The 15,266-nt window shown below is 52.8% G+C and overlaps 1 pseudogene; it reads left to right on the forward strand.

The window, feature by feature from the left end:
• Nucleotides 1-1,124: 1,124 nt before the first annotated feature.
• Nucleotides 1,125-9,488, forward strand: LOC144112784 (uncharacterized; annotated as a pseudogene).
• Nucleotides 9,489-15,266: the final 5,778 nt, after the last annotated feature.

Consider the following 15,266-nt stretch of genomic DNA (forward strand, 5'->3'; position numbering starts at 1 on the left):
ATTGCTCGGGAGCAATAAACGCTCACCCGAGTAGAATACTCGTGTTTGTCCCCTCTGGCCCGAACCCGCCGTGGTTGCGACTTACCGCACCGCGGGTTGGGGGTCACAGCTCTGACTGCTAGGGCTGGCACGCTGGTGCTAGAGATCGAGTACTGCTTCTAGCCCCTTTGAGCGTTATTACAAGCATAACCCCCATATAATCGGATCGATAATTAAACCCAAATTATCAACAGGTGTCACTGCAGTAACCCTGAGGCACGAAAGGAAGAGAGAAAAGTGCCGAGTGCGGCGACTTCCCCGCTGCATGTATGCGTTTGTAAGTCGAACATTTCCTTCGAGACCCCTTTTGCAGGAACCAAGCTGCTTGCAAAGCCCTACGTGACTCGAATGCTTTCACTGCCCGCACCGATGAATAGTCGCCGCCGTCTAGATGAGTGCTTCGAAATAATTTAGCCCAATACTTCCATAGTATTACACACTCTCTCCCCTACGAAATAAGAAGGAAAACACAAGAAAAGACATCAAAAACACCCCGACGTTGTTGTATCGGGCCTAAGTTTTATCACGCGTGTTATCACTTTGTTACTGTGCGCCACGTATATAATTGGTTTTTTTTGGGGGGGAAAGGAAATGGCGCAGTATCTGTCTCATATATCGTTGGACACCTGAACCGCGCCGTAAGGGAAGGGATAAAGGAGGGAGTGAAAGAAGAAAGGAAGAATGAGGTCCCGTAGTGGAGGGCTCCGGAATAATTTCGACCACCTGAGGATCTTTGACGTGCACAGACATCGCACAGCACACGGGCGCCTTAGCGTTTTTCCTCCATAAAAACGCAGCCGCCGCGGTCGGGTTCGAACCCGGGAACTCCGGATCAGTAGTCGAGCACCCTAACCACTGAGCCACCGCGGCGGGGGCCGCGTATATGAAGCATGCGGTTAGTGTGTACGTGTGCGTTGTATCGCTAGCCAATGGCATGCCAACGTTGCACCCAGGCTTCCTTTATAAGGCGAAGCTCCTGAATCGTTTCTTTTCGTTACGTTCGTGTTGCTGTCCGAATAAATACTTGACTTTACGGCGTCTCTGGTAAAAATGACGACCAGGATGGGATCGTTCGGGCAGAGGCAATGATCGAGCCTGCAGAAACGGCTACGACGCCATGCCAAGCAAGGACATCAATGATAACCACCACCCTGGGATCTCTGGCCAGAGTTCTGCCCAGACTCTGGCAATATCGACGTCTACGTGGAAAGGTTCGACCTGTATGCCAACGGAACAGACGCAAGTAAGAAGTCGCAAGTCTTCTTAACAATCCTGGGTGAAAAGGCTTACATGACTCTGCGTAGCCTGCTGCTGCCGTAGAAGTCCACGGAAATCAAGTACGAAGAAGCTACAGAAGCTCTCCGAAAGCACTCTCCTCCAAAACGGTCAGTGGTTACCGAGCATTATCACTTTTACCAGGGAAAGCGAGAGCCGAACAAGAGCCTGCAACAGTTCATCGTTGAGCTGAAAAGACTGGCTGCAACGTGCTCGTTTGGAAGTTTTTTGGAAGAAGCGCTTTGGGATCGACTGATTGCTCGAATCGGAACAGATTCGATTCGATGCCGTCTTATTGCCCTCTCGAACGACGAAGTCACTTGGGAACGAGTCTGCAAAATCGCCACCACCTTGGAGACTGCCCAGAAAGACACCCGATAAATGCTACCGGAGGGGTCAACTGCCCGCCCTGCCGACGTTTACTGGCATCGGGAACACACCACGAAAGGCAAGCGACGCGCAACTATGGAGAAGACCGCTAGCAACGAGCAGCGGGCCCCCAAAAACAGCCCAAGTACGCAACGTAGGAAAGGCAGTGTTCGCACCTATCATAGATGCGGCTCACTGGACGCACCAGTGAGTTGCCCTTTTCTCAAAAGTGCGTGCTTCAAATGCTCAAAGCCAGGTCATGTAGCGAAAACTGTGCAAAGCAAAGGTCATGCACAAAGTTGAGGAGATCGTGCCTGCAACCGACTTGCTTCCAGTTTGTACAACGAACAAGGTTCATAGCTCTCCGCATATTGTGCTTAAAGTAAAGGTAAACGGCAAGGATATTCCGATGGAATTGGACACAGAAGCAGCTGCGACCATAATGAAAATTTTCCAAACTACCCATGTTCCAAAGTCGACGTACGTCTATAGGGAGTCTATAATGTCACTCCACTCAAAGTGAAAGGCGTAGCGAACGTCAGTGTCTCTTATCAGAACCGAAGCTACGATCTGCCTCTGATAATTGCAAAACAAGAAAACGAAGCTGGCGTGCCGACGCTTCTAGGTTGCGATTGGATAACTGCTCTTACAGTTGACCTGCACAATGCTGTGCAGCAGTTGCAACAACGTGGATAATGTACAGGGTGGCAGGCAGATGGTAGCAGCGGAAGCCGAGAACAGCTGTACGGTGATGTTTGTGCCAGGCTATGGTTCTATCCAAGGATTCACTGGTATATATCATCCAAATTAAAAACTATGCGCAACCAACCTTTTGTAAGGCTACACCAGTTCCATATGCTTTGCGCGAACAAGTGGCTTATGAATTGCTTGGCCTTGAGAAAGCTGGTGTGGTGTACAGAGTCGGGTGCAGTGCTTAAGCTACACCACTAGTGATCGTGGCAAAAAAAGCGGGGAAAGAGGTCAGGATATGTGGAGATTAGTCACTCTAAATTGGGGAATTGAACTCGACCACTGTACCTACCAGAAGACATATTCGCATCACTGGTTGGGGGAACCATGTTCACTTTACTGGATTTGTCCAAGGCGTACCTGCATCTTCAGCTGGATGAGCCGGCACAGGAACTGCTCACGGTGAATACGCAAATCGCACTTTTCAGGTTTCGGCGATTGCCGAACGAAGTGGAAAGCGCACCAGCATTGTTTCAGGCCGTGATGGACCAGGTTTTACAAAGCATCCCTGGAACTGCCTGTTACCTGGGTGATGGTTTGGTTTGGTTTGGTCTATGGGGGTTTAACGCCCCAAAGCGACTCAGGCTATGAGAGGCGCCGTAGTGAAGGGCTCCGGAAATTTGGACCACTTGGGGTTCTTTAACGTGCACTGACATCGCACAGTACACGGGCCTCTAGAATTTCGCCTCCATCGAAATTCGACCGCCGCGGCCGGGATCGAACCCGCGTCTTTCGGGCCGGCAGCCGAGCGCTGTAACCACTCAGCCACCGCGGCGGCTACCTGGGTGATGAGTTAATAGTCGGCATAAACCTGACAGAGTGCTATCAGCGTTCCGAGCAAGTGCTACAAGCGCTCAGTAAGCACGGCATTCGTGTAAACGCAGGCAAATGTCATTTTTTCCAAGAAAGTGTTTGTTTCTTGGGACACGAGCTAGACAAGAATGGCGTACACCCAGCAGCGGATAGGATAGGATAGGATACACTTTATTGCTCTAACAAGGTCTTTCGGTCAGACAGAGGTCAGGGGTCTTCAACTTCAAGCAGATGTCTCCCTCCGTCTTGCAGAGGTCGGCGCCCCTATTCCAGGGCACCGCTGAGTTTGGCCGCTCGCTGGGCATGGATGACCAAGGTTGCCGCTGGAGAGCACACTCTCCCACTGCTCCGCACTCAGATTTTGTGAGCCATGGAATGCTTTATTTCTGTCACATTCCCAAGTAATATGGTATAGGGTGGGTGTTGCACCGCACTATGGGCAGATGTCCCTGTATTGATTCGGGAACATTTTGTTAAGGATGTGTAAATTAGGGAAGGTTCCGGTTTGCAGCTTCCTCCAGTAAACTGCTTCTTGTTGATTTAGTTTGTTGTGGGGAGGAGGATACTTTAGTCTCGTCCCTCTGTAATAATTTAGAATGTCGGAGTACGTCGGGATTACCCTCAAGAAGTCTTCCGGGTCTTCGTTCAAGAGTGCTCGGTTAGTGTACTCGCGAGCGACTCTATCGACCCTTTGGTTGCCTTCTATCTCGATGTGCCCCGTATCTAGAAAACGGTGTGTCTAATGTGATCTTTGAGTAGGCCTGCATGGAGGAGGATTTGGAGCGCTTTATGGCCTATTATGCCGTTAATGTAGTTACGTCATGCCTCTTTCGAATCTGAGAGGATTGTTAAGGACTTATTCGCGCGATAACTCTCCACGGCCGCTAGAGCAACAGCCATTTCCTCTTCCTCGGTTACCGTGCAGTACCGTGCCGACGCGCAAGTGATATCCTTATGGTCTGAGCCTATTACTGTCGCGACGACTTTTTGCTCCGTTGTTCCCCGTCTCCGGTGGTACATCGCGGCGTCCGTGCAGACCGTGTTCGCCTTGACTGCCAAGTATTTCGCTCGGGCGTTTCGCCTAGCTGCGTGTAAATATGGATCCATATTTTTGGGGAGCGAGTCTATTTTGATGGTGTTGCGGAAATTATCAGGCAGACTCGCTGTTCTCTGCTCTGCTCTTAGCGTTGCTTGATGCCCCAGTCTTACGAGGAGCGCTCTGCCAGTGGTCGTCTGCTGGATCCTGTCTCGTTGTGACTCTAGTTGCGCTTCTTTGAGTTCCTCGAACGAGTTGTGAAGTCCGAGGGCCAGCAGCTTCTCCGTTGATGTGGTGGCTGGCAGGTGGAGAGCTGTCTTGTAGGCTTTCCTCACGATGGCGTCGGCTTGGTCCCTTTCGCTCTTGTTGGTGTTGTAGTACGGGAGGGAGTACGTTACTCGACTGATCACGAGGCTTCTGACCAGCTTTATCGCGTGCCCCTCCCTCATACCGCTTCTTCTTTGCGATACTCGGGTTATCATTCGGGTGACTTGCGTTGTTGCTTGTTTGAGGAGGCCGGTTGCGTGTGTGCATCGCTGGTTGCTTTGCACCCACATTCCCAACAACCTAATTAGTTCTTTCTCCGGTATTTTTTGCCCTTCGAGGATGACGTTGAGATATTCCTCCGATCGCCTTCCTCGCCTGACTCTCAGGAGCTCAGACTTCTCCGTTGAACAGGCGAGGCCTCTTTTCTTGACGTATTTTTCTACGCACGTTGCTGCTGCTTGTAGGCCAGCAGCGGAAAAATTGAAGTCATGTGTTTGCTGCTTGAGCAACACATTGTCATTACAAAGATGAAAGCACTCGTAAGGTCAATGGCTTGGTGGCCACAAATAGAGAACTGCCTAGAACAAACTGTGAAGCAGTGTGAAATTTGTCAAAGCACAAAATCTGTGGGGCCACTAGCACCGCTTTCATCTTGGAAGTGGTGCACAAGCAGTTGGAAGAGGGTACATTTGTACATTTGTAACCACGATGTTTCTTTCAGCTGTAGCTTCTTATTCCAGGTGGTTGGAAATAAAACGTTTGAGGACTTTCTGTTGGAAAACGGGGTTAAGCACGCACTTACTCCGCCCTACCACCCTCAGTTGAACGGTTCGGCAGAACAGGCTGTCCAAACATTGCAAACAGTCGCTGTTAAAGCAATTGCTAGAAGATCGGCGAAATAAAAGTTTTGTTGAGAGACTTGGAATTGCGACTCAGCTATCGCTTCTCTGAACAAGCCCCTAGTTACTGGCGTCTGTCCTGCGCCTGTCTTATTCTAGTCTCTGTGAATCAAGTCTATGTGTGAGTCTGGTTACTGCAGCACAGAATCCATAATTTTCCACTCGCATATAGAACTCCGCATACATTCACCGGCCAAACACCAGGTGAACTCTTTTTCAGGAGGAAGTTGCGTACAAGGTTGTCGTTATTTAAACCAAATCTGCAAGATGCAACTGATACCAAATCGGACAGGAATGCACGCAGAGCAAACAATCCGAGTTCACCTAGAGTATTTTCTGTTGGGGATAGTGTTTTTACGTTCAGTACGTGGGCAACAGGTGAATTGGCGTCCAGGCAAGGTAGTAGTAGTCGTAAGTGTTTATCGATAAAAATAATAAAAAAGGAACTTAAAAGAGTTTTGCTAACCCCGGTATCTGCCATCACTTTGGCGGCGGCACCTGAGCTGGGGCAGCGGAAATAAAGGAAAGCAGGCAGTATGAAGAGAGGAATGAAAGAGGTGAGGGGACAGCAAGAAAGGGCATAGGAGTAGTCATATATACACTATTTACAAATGGTAACAATAAAGTTGTCCAGGTTCTGCGCGTGTACAATCAAGAAGGAAAAATAAAATAAAAACACACGCGCACAACACTTTGCACACAACAGCTGGGGTGGGGCGCCCAGCTGTTAAACGTCCAAGGTAGTGCACGCGGAGCGTTCGGTCACAGCACATCACTACCTGGCTCAAAACAGACGGGACGTCAAGCCCGTCTGTTCGAGAAATGCACAGAGGCTCACCATAGTTCGCTCACGGGTGCGTGCACTGCCCTGCGGCCACAATAGCGTCTTGAGCGAGTCTGGGAGTATGCCCAGCGCCCTGTATAGCCACGAGCATATCGCGACGAGCATCGGCGTACGCGGCACAGCGAAGGAGCAGGTGCTCCAGTGTCTCCACTGCACCGCATCCATCACACACATCACTCGTCGCGAGTCCTTGACGCACCCGTCGTTCCCCGGGCCACCCGCAGCCGATGCGCGCGCGAGGGATCATTGCGCGTTGCGACCGCGAAAGAGCGCGGCAGCCGTTGATGCTGGCGATGCGCTCACCTCCGACGATGCGTGGGTCGGGGTGCTGCCCTCGGAGATGTTCGTGAATGGCCGCACGCACGTCCTCCAGCGCAAGGGGAAGATCACTTGGCGGTAGCTGGCGTGCGGTGGTCGCGAGGTCGTCAGCTTCCTCGTTGCCGGCGATGCCGCAGTGGCCGGGCACCCACTGTGCACGCACAACGCATCCTTTCTGCGCTAGGCACTCGATGCTTGCGCGAATGTCGCGCACTAGTGGGGTACCACGGCCGTTGCACTGCAGGCGGGTGAGGGCGGCGCGGGAGTCGCACAGCAGAGCACTCCTGGGTGGCGGAGGGACGATGGAGAGCAGCAGGTCCAATCCCAGCTGGATCCCCATCAGCTCCGCCGTGGTGGAGGAGCCCAGGAAGGTGGTGTGTGTCTGGCTGTGCAGCCGCAGGGCGGGTATATGGTAGCCGCCGCTGCGATGGAGCGGCTGTCGCGGACCACTGAGCCGTCGGTGTACACGAGGAGATGGTCCTGAAGCTCCTCGTGTATGACGGCTCTGGTCAGCTGCTGCACAGCGCACAGGGGTGTGTTTCGCTTTCCCGCTATGCCGACGATTTCTCGCTGTCTCTCTGAGGCAGCAGGCCACGTCGGGCAGGGGCCGTAGGGGGGGGGGGGGGGATGGGCTTCTGTGAGGCGCTCGTATTCCTGCAGCGCCGCACCCATTCGTGAGGAGCGAGCCGCCGTCCGGTGCGCGATGGAGCCGGTCGATGTGATGCAGCGCCCTGCGCGCTGCTTGGAACTGGGGAAGCCACGCTCCTGCCTCGGCCAGCGTTGCGGCGCACTGGGAGTTCTTCGGCAGGCCGAGACACACGCGCAGGGACTTGCGGTGCTGGAGCTCCAGTTTCCTCCAACACGGCTTGCGCACCGAGACGAGCGGCAACGCGTAGAGTGCCACCCCCAATGCTGCGGCATTGCACAGTCGCAGCGCGGCTTGCCCTGGCCTCGAGCGGTGAGCTTGTGCACGGCGGCGGTGATCCTCTTCATCTGCAGACAGACCTTGGTCGCCGCGGGGCGGAAGGAAAGGCGCCAGCCGATGTCCAGTTCAAGGTACCGCACCGATTTACTCCAAAGAATCGGAGTCCCGTCCAGTGACAGTGGCGCAAGGCGCGCGCGCGAGCGTGAAGCGCAAGCCATGGCTACCGATTTGTCCGCGCTTAGCGACAGACCTAAGCCGTGCAAGCAGGCGTCAATTGCTGTCAGCGCTCCCTGAAGGCACTCCCGCACGCGGAGCGCCTCGCCCGGTGGTCCCCGGCACCACAGAGAAATGTCGTCCGTGTGCGTGTCAGCCGCTCGTGGGGATGCCGGCCGGCACCACCGACATGGCCACGTTAAACAAAAACGGGGATAAGATAGAGCCCAGCGGCACGCCCAGTTCCACCGGACGAGGCTCGGAGAACTTGCCCCCTACTCGTACGCGCATCCATGGTGCGCCCGTTCAGGAAGCGGTGAACATATTGCAAAAGGCGCCCGCTCACACCGGTCGGCCCCCTCAAGCACCGCGAGAATTGGTGCACGGTGGACGTTGTCAAAAGCGCTCGAGACGTCCAGTAGCAGCAGCAGCGCTACCTGTCCTGCCGCCCTGGCGTGCTCCAGCGCCGTGACAACGTCCGAAATCGAATCAGCCGTGCATTGCATCCCACGGAAACCCTTCTGCCGCTCGTCAAACAAATCAGCATCCGCAGCTCGCTCGTTCAAACGCTGCAACGCCATATGCTCCATGAGCTTACCCTCCGCCGATGTTAGTGCCACAGGTTGGTATCCGCTCAGCTCCGTAGGTGGGCGCCCTGGCTTCCGGGCAGGACAGACGACCGCGGTGCGCCAGTCCTCCGGTAGCTCCCCGCGTTCCCACACCAGGTTGATCTGCTGCATGAGGATCTGTCGTTGCTCCGCATCCAGGTTTCGCAACATCTGATATGTCACCCCGTCCGGTCCGGGTGCCGATCGGCGGCGGCAACGCGCTGCAGCGCGTTGTTCAGTTCCGCCGCTGTGAAAGGTGCGTCGCAGGGACCTTTCGAGGTGACGTGAGAGGGAGTGGCACCGCTTCTGGGGCTCTCGGGTGCAGCCATGCTAGCTGCACCTGCGGGGCTGGGCTGCGCGAACCGGTAGGCAAACCGTTCGCGAGCTCTTCGTCGCTGAGCCCGCTGGATGCTGCCAGGGCAGCAAGCGGCTGCGGGTTTGCCTGTGGCTCCGTGATGCGCCGCAAGGTTTCAAACAGCCTCCGCGAGCTGGCGTCTTCCTCCATCCTTTGGCATAATGAAGCCCACTGCCGACGGTATAGTTTGTTGGCGTGGCGGTGAGCTGCCGCGTCCAGGCGGTTGTAGACCGTCCAGTCGGCGGCCCTGTCGGTCCGTCGCGCCCTTCGCTCGGCGCGATCCCTTTTTTCGCGCAGCTCGAGCAGTTTGTTGTCAGGTGTGGGCTGCCCCGCCCTCACTTCTGCTCTTCGGGTGGCTGCGAGGGCGCTCCGGACCAAACTCGTGAAAAAGGGGGCGCCTGAGGCGGCCGCCTCGTCTACAGCCTGCCTGAACGCACTCCAGTTGACGATGGCCAGGCAAGGTCGTGGATGTGAAATCGGCAATGACTTACATTGTGGTTGGACAGACACGGTTTGTGCATGGGGACCACTTGCGACATTCTTGTGTAAAGCCTCCTGTTGTGAAAGAAAATGATGTCCCTTTACCACTTGCAGGCTCCCCGCTCGAAAGTGAACGTTTCCTTCCACCTGCCTCAAACCGGCCAGTGCTGTGTCGAAGTGACGGTTCTGCACTCGCACGTCGAGCCCAAAGTGCATCAACGTCGGATCAAAGCGATGCTGGCTCATCTGTGCTACACTGGCGCACCGCTCGTGATAAGCGGAAGCCAGACCGTCTGACCTATGACAGATTCTGACCTTGTTGGAAGCGAAGTGTTGCATCGGGCCAAAGTTTATCCCACGTGTTATCACTTCGTTACTGTGCGCCACGTATGTGATGTACGCGGTTACTGAGCACGTGTGCTATTGTATGGCTAGCCAATATCATGCCTCGGTTGTACCCAGGCTTCCTTTACAAGGCGAAGCCCCTGAGTCGTTTGTCGGTCACGTTCGTGTTGCTGTCCGAATACTTGATTTCATGGCGCCTCTGGTCAACACACGTGTCGCCGGCTTCCTTAAGACTCGTGATCCCGGCGGCTCCCAACAAACTGAAGCGCTGAACCGCGTTCCTATGCTACTCGTCTTCACGCCGACTGCTGACAGGCGTCCCCCGAAATCCGGGGAGTGACACAAACCCTGCCGTTGCTGTCATTGAACGTGCGGCGACATCCCTTTTGTTCGGCTGCGTTTGTTATGCGAGGCCGTTTTCCGAGAGCTGTTGAAATACAACGTCCTCGGGCGTTGGAGCAGCCACAGAGCCTGCCGCGTCCTTGCCTGCAGTACGTCACGCTTAATTGCTCCCAGTCAAGAGCGAGCGCCTGGAGCAGTCTTGTTCGGTGTGGTTCACCCTTCAAAGGCTCTACCTAGAGTCACTAAATAAAGACTTAGAGTACCGTCACTGCAGCACGGCGGTAAGCAGGGGCGGCCATTTTGTTGTTTATCATTGTTGCCAGATTGCCGCTTCGGCGACCTCGCCGCTAACTTTGGCCCGGCCATTTTGTAAACAACGCTGTTAGCCACCCTGCGCTGCGGCGGGAATCGTAGCCGTACGGCATGGAGGAAAGCGCATGAAGCGTTTTCCATAATTCTGCGAGTTGAAACAGCCAACAACGCAGCAAAACGGCATCCTCGTATGCTCTTGTGCAGCTAAAATGCTGCGAGGCGCGGAATCCCTGGTCACTGAGTCGGTCAACGGCAGCACTCGCAGCGTCGCAGCACTAGGACTACCACAGTTGCCCGACTGAAAACGCATAAGCCACAAAATGGCAGCCCCCATGAACCGTCCCAGTGTAAACAAATATCACGTGATGCAAACAATGATCGTGGCGGCGGCACAGAAAAATAGGAGAAAAGAGTGCCGGTACTCTAAGTCTTTATTTAGTGACTACCAACCTTCCAACCAAGACTATGTTTGCTATGTCAGGACGAGGGGGTGGTCGGAGGGGGTGGACGGCTCCCACCGCTTTTGGCGCCTCTGGCGCGAAGCGCTCCCTCCGTGGAGGACAATTGGCAAACCGTGCGACCCTACCCGCGCCTCCCGCATCGTTCCCGCAAACGGGACCTCGGGCGGTTCCGGGAAAACGTGTCCCCATCGTGGCCTTGGCTGGTCAATGTCTGAGTGACTCGCCTTGTGCGCTTCTTGCCGACACACACAACGAGGAGATCGCCGCTTCGGGGCACCCGGACAGCGACAAAAGGACGGATGGTCCTCGCAACGCCGCGGGCATCCATCGATCCCTTACAGTCGTAATGCTGCTTTTGATTTCTACTGTACAATTAATCTGGTACGATTTTTTTAGGTACGCTCTTTTTTTTATGCTCTGCCCCATTTACTGCAGCCAGCTCAATGCTGCTTGTGCCATGTGTTTTGGATACGATCTTTATTTGTCATAAGAAAGAGTATTGTTTTGATAATGTTCCTTTTCATTTACGCGAAAAAGCAGCCGTTGACGCCAGCATAAAGCTTACAGCGTGCAGCAGGGTTGTTGTGCAGCGCACAGTGCGATGTGGACCCGCAATGCTCGAGCTCTTCATTCGCTGAAAAAAAAAAAAACTTCGCGCGTATAAAACGAGTGCTATGTAGTGCAAACGTCTTCTAGACTACCTACATTCTTAAAAGAAAAGGTCTTGCTGTTGTTCATTTCTAAACTTTTTTACGGCGTCTGGTAGAGGTCTTCTGTATCCCACTTTTGAAAGTTTGTTGACGGCACCTACAAGACGGATTCTGAGGCGTCTTTCTGCCCGGACATTAGACGGGCCGTATGACCGTTTTGAGACGCTAACTAGCTGAAAACTGATTTTCCCCGCACGTTTTCTAACTGTTTGTTAAGTTTCAGATGGTTGCTTTGCGGACGTCTTCAATAGTAAGTTCTACCTGGTGTAGTCTTTGCAGCTTGTCACCGGCGGACGTTGCGTTTGCGCTGAGCTTCCAAGGCGCGCCGCGCGTTCTGTTAAGCGGGGGCTACATGGGGCGTTTTTCTCCTGCGATTATCGCGCGTAGACAAAAAAACGCGCCGGAGGGACGCTGGCCAGGCTACATGAGGCGTACGAGCGGCGAACGCCGCCGCAGTGTGGCCAGACAAGGCAAAAATGTTTTGGCCACCACTAAATGAACGATCAATGCTTATATGTTGTTTGCTTGTGTTATAATTATTAAATTAGGCAATAAATATCCTACAGTTATGTCTATACACATTTTCAGGTATGTTTAGTATTGTCTCGATATTTTTGTGGATGTTCAGCGGAGAGAGTTGGCCAGAACTGTTTCGTCTGGCGACCCTGTGCGACTGAAATGGCGGTGCGGATTGGGCAGACACTATATGTGAGCTTCGTTCTGTGCACTGCTTGTGGCTCTCGTTGCTGAAAACCAGTTTTGAAAACAGTTTTCATTTACTTCGAGCGGACGGCAAGCAGGGAGATAACTGCGAGGGAGAACACGCCGCTTCTATTCTTGTGACCAAGGCCAGTGTCCATGGGGGCACATCGGCGTCTTCTGCTGTTAAAGAAAAGATTATTGCTCATGAAGATGAGGGACATAGAAGACAAGCAGAAAATAAAGAGGAAATTCTAGGTGCACCCCATCTGGCAATTAAGAAAGGAGGAGGGTGAATAACGCGAGCGAAGTGCTCAAGGGACGCTGAGACGGCTGGCCGCTGCCGCCGAATACAGACGGAAGTGAGTCCGGCAGGCACTTCCGGTAGCGTCTGACGCGCGCACGCCGCGTCAAAATCTAGCCGTTCCTGATCGGCGGCGGCGGGCGTTTTTCTTGACGCCGGGCGTCAAATCTGCGCCGTCGGGCGAAAATCGCCTCAAAAACGCTCCATGTATTCCGGCCTTTACGGTTTTGTGCGAAATAAATCAACGGTTTTCTTTGCGCAGTTTTTCTTAGGTTCAAAAACTGATATGGCATCTTCTTGCGCGTGGCTACAAACTCATCATTGGCCCTTTCCACCGCAGATGGATAAGTAAAATGTTAAATACTGAATATCAGTTCATCAGTAGGCTAATGTGTGTACATTCTATATACATAACGTCCGCCCCTGGGGATATTGTGTTCCTGAAAAGATTTAAAGATTTTCCTCCTATTTCAACCACAATAGTTTTAGGAATTTTGGAAAGCTCTTGCTGTATCACTCCGGTATATAAACTTTCCTCTCGTATGAAATGACTTGTCGAGAACGTACTCTATATTTTTTTAATGTTTTGTCATTACGTACAAAAAGTATGGTGGGGCAGCCAAAAAAGAATGTAAACCAATAGGCCCCTGCCTCTGCCACTACGTATAACAGGCTTTGTCATTACGTACAGTTGGAAATCCTCGAAACGCCATTTACGCTCCTTACAAGGCATTAATATACTGCACTGGGTAATATATCTACATGCCTATATAGGGCACAGATAAATGCATACCTGCATACCTGCATTTTTTTTTTGGTGTGCCGAGTAAACTATGAAGCTTTTGTCGTCGTCGTGGTGGTGGTGCGTGTGCCTGTGTTCGGGGAGAGGGGTTAGGCTTTGCGAGCACTTTTCCTGTTGTTCCTGTTCTTTTTTTACCTGACAATATTTCCATCGGTGCCCTTTTTTTTCTTTTTACTGAAATGCACCGCTTCTTGTAGAATGTGCTCGTGTATTCCTCTAATTTTTCCTTTTCTCTTGTTGCTGCTACCGAATGTTTATTTTTCTGTTCAAGGTTCATTTCGTAAATGATATTGTGAAGATGGAACATGCTGTAACGTGCGACTTTTTCTCCGCAACCCCGCTCCTCTCAGAGGCGAAAAAAAAGCATTGATTGATTGATTGATTGATTGATTGAATGAGTGATTGACTGACTGATTGGTTGATTGATTGAAGCAATCTACACGCATGTTTCTTTCGAATCTTACGAAGAAGCCAATGTTTATTGTTGAACAACTCAAGAATTCGGCCTAATTGATATCGACCAATGAGAAATCGCGCTGCTGAGACGCGCAACAAAGGGACACAGTGTAAAGACGCCGAAAACACGTAGCGCGAAGTCTCTACCTTGTGGCCAATTATTGTGCAACTCAGAAGCGCGACGCAAGTACACACGCTCTATTCAGCAGCTTCGTGCTGCTTCATGAGGAGTCTTCGCTTCATGCGAAGTGCTTCGACTTGCAGCAGGGTGGCGCTGATCTCGGCGATGAGCTCGTGGTTACGGGCGCGTCTGGCCGCGATGCGGGACCGAGCTTCCGGGGACACGTTCGGCAGCTGCTCCGTCGACGCCGCAACCTTGAGGAAAAAGCAGCAAGCGTGTGCCGCGCTCCGTCGCAGAAGAAGCACAACAAATATGACAACGACGAAAAAAAAATGCAGATGGGTTCAACTGGCGCAGAAGTGCATTTTCACTGATTGCCCGTGCAAGCCCCTGGCTGCCTCACTCGAGACGACAGACTGTGGAAAGTCCTGAGCATTTTTCACGGTACACTTGAGCACTAGGGCTAACTCGATCACCATAACAGTGTACACTGAGGACCACCTTCGGAAATTGTGCTCGTCAAGGAAGTGGCCGTCAGGCAGGGCCGCTAAAAGATCCCCGTCGAAATCACGAAGGGCAGAACTGAGACCACTAATTAGACGCCACCAGCGAGGCTGTGGCTGTGCGCAAAAGCAGACCGCCTCAAGTGCATCCTCAGCGTTTCCGTTTACATCCGACCGGACACTGGAAGCTCCAACGCACATAACCCAATAACCAGCTTCTTATCGAAGGAGACTTCAACGCCCGCCACTCGTATACTGGGCCTACAATACAGACACATATCCCTTGCCTCCCTACTCCTGGAAGCCACGGATGACTGCGACCCGGACCTGATCAGCGATATCTCTCTCTACCAGAATAGGCACGCACAAAGACCAATCTAGACACCATAGCCGATCCCCCCTGCGCCACCAAACAAGTCATTTTTGCCACCACCGCCTCGTGGACATTCGACAAGACACATGGGGTACTTCCCAATTTGGAGCACTTCATAAAGAAGCGACCCATCCTCAGAATTAGCAAAGCGGTTGACTGGAATAGGCCCCGGCAGACACCACCTACCACAGACCCACTCTCCGCACCAAACTTGGCGCATGGCTTCGTTCAAGCGTAGAGATGGACACGACTCACACTCCAGACCGCGACCTTCTCAACTTACGGAGAGCGCTGGGAAAACTGAAACAGAATTCCCTTCCCTTACGGCGCGGATCAGGTGTCCAGCGATATATGAGACAGATACTGCGCCATTTCCTTTCCCCCAAAAACCAATTATTATTATTAAATACCGACAAAAGGCAAGCTCTACAACGATATTAAGATCATCCGAACCAAATACAAGGAAGTCACCGAACGCAAGCCAAGACTGCACACCTCTCAGTGAGAAGACCATTGCGCCAGCACATCGGCGTCCACCCTGTGGCATACCTTCTACGCCACGAACGGCAGGAAAAAGGAACCCTCCTCGACAGGACAAACCGTTTTTGGCAAGAACATCCCTCGAGGAGAATATCGCCGCTCACTTC

The sequence above is a fragment of the Amblyomma americanum genome, chromosome 1 (genome assembly GCF_052857255.1).
Source record: "Amblyomma americanum isolate KBUSLIRL-KWMA chromosome 1, ASM5285725v1, whole genome shotgun sequence".
NCBI classification, from domain to species: domain Eukaryota; kingdom Metazoa; phylum Arthropoda; class Arachnida; order Ixodida; family Ixodidae; genus Amblyomma; species Amblyomma americanum.